Genomic DNA, 5,611 nt, shown 5'->3' on the forward strand with positions numbered 1-5,611 from the left:
TAAGTTACTATATAGTGCAGTTTTAGGCTATGATTGCAGCGAACTTCTGGTCCACACAGCCTAAAATCTTCATGATATGGTCCTCTGAAGAAATATTTTGGAAAATCCATTGATATAATTTTAATTACCACCAAATATATTGACAGGTTTTTGGAACATGGATCCCTATGTGCAATCCACAACAACATTCTAGTTAATTTGGGAGTCAAATATTTCAGCATTTATCTGCTGGTAATAAAAATCTAAATCTAATTATGAGTAAAGTTGAGGTAAACAGGTAGAGTGTGAGTATGGCAGGAAGATTCTTTCTGCATCTTGGCAAGTTTTTAGAAATATTAGAATAAAATAAACTTAAGATGTGTTATCACACTCAGTGTTTTATTTTATTTTATTAGTTAATTTAATCATTTCAACAAAATCTAGAATTGAGCAGAATTCATTCCCATGTAGCTAAGAAACTTGCCAAATGCAAGCCCAATAGTACTGCCAGAATTGGAGCTACATTTCCAGATATTTCTAGTTTTAAAAAAATCTTGGGCCTGGAATTGTAGCTCAGTAGATCATATAGGTAGTATGCACAAAGATACCCAGCACCAGGGGAAAAAGAGAAATTCAGCCCTGTCCTAGACCAGCTGAAAGAGTACTGATAATTCACTAATGTTCCTTGCTGGTAAAGTATGGGTCACTGCAGGTGGCCACTGAGGCCTATATGAAGGATAGACAAAAAAGTTGAAGTGTCTTGTGTCTGTTTTTTTTTCTTTTAGTTGTAGACCTTTGTTTTCTTTATGTTGCTGAGGATCGAGTCCAGTGTCTCACACAAGTGCTCTACACCCACTGTCTTACACAAGCACTCTATGACTGAGCCACAACACTAGCTCGCCTTGTACATTGAAGACCCCTCCATTCAGTCCCCATGTGTAGGCTTGCTTCAGTTAGGTTAACATTTGTTAAGCACTTAGAATAACTGTCAGAAACATGTATTGTCTCATTAACTTCAATAAGGCCCACTTAAGACATGTCCTTTAACTATGATGTAAAAGTTAATTTAACTTGACTGCTATGTGGAAAGAAATATTTTGCATTAAGTTCATGGCAGTGTCTGTAACCAGAAAGTACTAAATAAATGGCAGTTGTCAGCAGGAGCCTGGCTTTATGATACAACTCAGGAGGCAGAGGATCGCAGTTCAAGGCCAGCCTCAGCAACTGAGACCCCTGTGAATAAAAAAGGGTTGTGGATGTAGCTTATTAATGAAGTGTCCCTGGGTTCAATCCCAAAAACCAGAGACCTGGGGCTGGGGCTTACTTATGACATGGTATTCAATTTTTGGTGAGTAAAGAACTGGGGATTCCAGCCTTATCCTAAAGCTTAACCTTTCCCATTTAACCACCAAGAGAGAGCAACAGGTCTCTTCCAATGCCTGCTGTGGTTCCCCCTGGTGCCCACCAGACGGCGACACAGCAGGGCAGCTGATCTTGGGGTCATATTGGCAGCACTTCTTCTCTCAGTGGTCATTTGCATAGTTAGCCCCAACCTCCCAGGCCCTTAACTAACTCGGAGGAGACAGGCCAGAACCAAGTTAATAAATACAATTCAGAATTTATTAAAAATCAGAGCTCCCATTTGTGCCTTCCTGGTGCTAAGGAAATAAATAACCAGAAGGGACACAGCTGGGGAAAGAAAATCAATCTCAAGACAGATTTTTTAAACTACACCTCCCTTCCCCACCCTTCCCCCTATGGCTCTTGGGACATAGCACATGAGCAGGTACCTCAGTCCAGGTAGAATGTGGCCGGCACCAAGGCATACCTGCCCTGCCCAGGATGGGAGACAGGTCCTAGGATCATTTGTTTCCAGCCCTTGAATCCCATAGACCTGCTTCCAGCATGGGCCAGGGCTGAAGCATCAATTGGAGGCACCTGTGGGTGGTGGTGGTAGGGGGAGAACAGGGTAACAACCTAGGCAGCATAAGCAGCTGAAAGGGGTTCCAGCCCCCTCTCCAGTTTCAACCAGTAGCCTGATAAGTCATGTCCCATCCATACCCCCTTCTCCCCTTGAGCCTGCAACCTCTGCACTCAGCTGAGGATCTTCCTGGGCAGTTCAACAGAGGCACAGATGAAAACTGCATCACATTGCACATAGTTTCCCTTTCGGATATCCTGGGGGGAGATGAACTTGGGATATCCAAAGCCCAGAGAACTCTCATCCTAGGAGCTTCACCACCTGCCTGGATTTTGGAAATTTTTCCAGTTTGAGTCAGAGTGGAAACTCTCAATGAAAGGCTATGGCTTAGCAAGCCCTGGGTTGCTCTGATCTAGCAGGGAGAACGTGACACGACGGGCAAAATGCCACTCAAGGAGACTGTCAAATGTGCCTAGTAGCACACGAATGTACAGAGAGAGATATGCGCCCTCACCACTGCCGTTGCCAATGAGGAGTGCAGATACCTGTAGTTTGTAACCATACTTATGTGTTTTGAAGGCTGGGCTGAAGCACTCAAGGTTGGGCTTGGCCTCTTGTAGCCTCTGCCCATAGCTGCCAAACTTCCAGATGAGAAATCCATCACTGCCTACTGATAGTTCCTCCAGCTCTCCATGCACTCCTGCAGCTCCTGCAGCTCCTGCCACTGCTGGCTCACCAGGGCACACATCATAGCCAGAGGTGGCTTCACACTCTCCTCCACATGCCGCACCATTGGCAGCTTAGGGCACTGTTGGAAAAGCCCCAGGCAATTAGGGAAGGGAGGACTGTTATCAAAAGAGGAAGACACAGGGGTAGCAGGCGCCCAACTCTGCATGAGGAAGACAGGGTGCTAGGAAGCACCTGCAGCTGGACAGCAGGGGGAAGGACCTCAAAGAACTAAACTGCCAGGAACCCTAGCCTTCATTTAGGACTTCATGGGCTAAAGAGGGGTTGACAGGAAGAAGGGGCATCTGACCCTGTGCATGCAACCGGAGTCTTTGAACGGGTATAGCACCAAGGCAGTCCTGCTGCTGTCCATCAGATGATTTGGCAGATTCTCCTGAGCCATGGTGCCCATGCCACACTGGTTAGGGTAGGGCACAGGCAGCCTTGGGCACTGGTACTGGTGACTGTACCTATTGACTTTCTTTGTGCAATAGGTACAAGGCTGGGTGCACTTTGGACACTCAGAAGTTGCATGCTGGGCCAGTAGTCACCTCATCATGCTTGTTCTCACAGTACGCACTCTCTTGGGGGCACATACCCTCATGGCTCTCAAAGGCTTCCCCACTGAAGTCAAAGACACAGAACTCGCACTTGAGGCGCCGCTTGGGGCAGTCGTGTTGCAAGTTTGCAGGCAGATCAAGGTGACTCAGCTTGCCAGGACAGCGATTGGGGCAGGGAACTACATTGAAGCTGCAGGTATTCAGGTGTCTCTGTAAATGATGAAGTGGCCCACTCCAGCAGCAGCCCTCCTCACTCTGGATGCAACAGATGGGCAGGCCTAGCATCTGGACCTCCAGGTCTGGGTCTGGGTAGATCTTGGCATAGTCCAGTGGAAGTTGGTCCTCAGGCCATTTGAAGACTCCTTCACTGAAGAACTCCTGCAGGCAGGTGTCGCAGAAGCGGTGGCCATAGGTAGAAACCTGCAGGGGCTCAGGCATGGGTATCCTGCACATAGGGCACAGCAGCTGGTCCTTGGGCTTCTCCAAAAATTTGTAGTGGAAGCTGCGCATGGCGGGAGAGTGGCAGGCAAGGGCAAGCGGGGCTGGGCACGTGGCGGCCCCTGGCGGCATGGACTGGCAGCCCCGCCCAAAGCCACTAAGTGTTTTAAATATGCTTTATATTTGAAATATTATATACTCTATAAATCTCTCTTCACTTAAAAAATGATTGCATACTACATTATTTTACAGATATAAAAACAGAATACTTAAAGAATATTTGGACTATTTCTAATTCATAAGAAAATTCTAAATTGAATATTTTTTTACATATGCATATGCAGTATATCAGTATAAATCTTTATTATATGAATATATACATGCAAATCAGGATATATACAAAAGATTCTTGCATGTTTTCTATATGAAATATGCACATTTGGGGCTGGGGTTATGGTTTAGTGGCAGAGCACTTGCCTAGCATATGTGAGGCACTGGGTTTGATTCCCAGTACCATACCTCAATAAAGGATCATTATCAACTAAAAAAACCATTAAAACGAATATATATAAAAATAACTGTCCTTAACATGAAAACTCCAAATGCAATAATGACAACCATCACAAATACTGGTCAGACATTCCTCCTCTAACAGAAAACAGACCTTATAGGATAAATGGCTAATTACAGGTCTGGAACAAAAAAATAAATGATGTGCTTGAAACACCTTGTTTTGTGAGAAACTGAAAGTAATCCAGGATAAATGGGAACACATCAAAAAGATGTGTAATCATCTTTAAATAGCAGCAGCTGTTTATATATAGGCATGTGAGTACCAAAATTATAAGCTTTATCTTCTTGTCCACTTATGGTTGGTTTTGCTATATTTGTTTTTGTAGAATCAAATTTAAAATATTATAATTTGGCTACCACATAGTAATCATTTGACACAAGGAGGAATCATCTATAAAATATTAATTCTAGTGGATGAAAATTTAAAGACCAAACAGATATTTATAAAGTCACAAAGTGCCACCACCCAAAATATTTATGAAATACAAAGGGTATATAAATACTAGGTATATCATGGACCAACCTGGCAGATACTTCTTAACCAAATAATTAGTGAAAAATAACCAGTGAAGGAACAAAGTGACACTACATACTTCCACAGTTTCTTGTGTCTGTGTCATTGAGGTCCCAGATATTTGCTTACTTTAAGTAGAGGCTAACTCTAGATCCTACAAGTTTTCCACCATTACTAGAGGCTGACCATAGTTTGTGACCATGTCTGTCAGTGCTGCCAGAATATGCTCTAGTGTAAGGACTAGGCATTATATCATGATGGTCTTCCTGTAATGGCATAATCTGAATCCACTCATGAGAACATATCATATGATTCTAAACTGAAAGAAAATTTAAAAAACTACTACTGATATACAGCATTCAAAATCATAGATATCATACATAACCCATAAAAACTCAGTAATTGTCCCAGATTAAAAGGGACAGAAAAAAATGAGACCACTGGACACAGTGAATAATTGATATTAAAATTTCCCAAAATTGGATTTATTTTGGTTCAAAGACAATTGTTGAAATAACTGGCAAATTTAGAATAAGGTTTGTAGAGTAGATATTCATAATTTAATTTTCTTATTATGTGCCTTTTTGGAAATGGAGAAAAAGAGATAAAACAAGTTAATAAAATAGTAACATTTGAGAAATATTTCCTAGGGATTCTTTGCACTGCTGTTATAAATCTTTTATAAATCTGAAACTGTCAAAAAAGAATATTTCTGAAAGAAAAATGTTTCTTTAAAATATTAACAAGTAACAACATACTCAATAAAATAAACCGTGAATCTGTATATGTATAATTAAATAAAAAAATTAGTGGTGGATGATTACAAAGATATTTATAGTCTCAAACTCTCTTCCTACAAAAATTTAATTACAAAGTAAAATACTGCAAATACCACCTTAA

General features: G+C 41.9%; 1 pseudogene across 1 annotated transcript; it reads right to left on the reverse strand.

Moving 5' to 3' along the window:
- Positions 1-2,073: 2,073 nt before the first annotated feature.
- LOC308640642 (TNF receptor-associated factor 4-like) lies at positions 2,074-3,696 on the reverse strand (annotated as a pseudogene). Its single transcript has 2 exons — positions 2,937-3,696; positions 2,074-2,708 (listed from the first exon to the last, which is right to left on the reverse strand). The product of its transcript is annotated as a TNF receptor-associated factor 4-like (transcript).
- Positions 3,697-5,611: the final 1,915 nt, after the last annotated feature.

The sequence above is a fragment of the Spermophilus citellus genome (genome assembly GCF_964194105.1).
Source record: "Spermophilus citellus genome assembly, contig: SCAFFOLD_170, whole genome shotgun sequence".
Taxonomy (NCBI): Eukaryota; Metazoa; Chordata; class Mammalia; order Rodentia; family Sciuridae; genus Spermophilus; species Spermophilus citellus.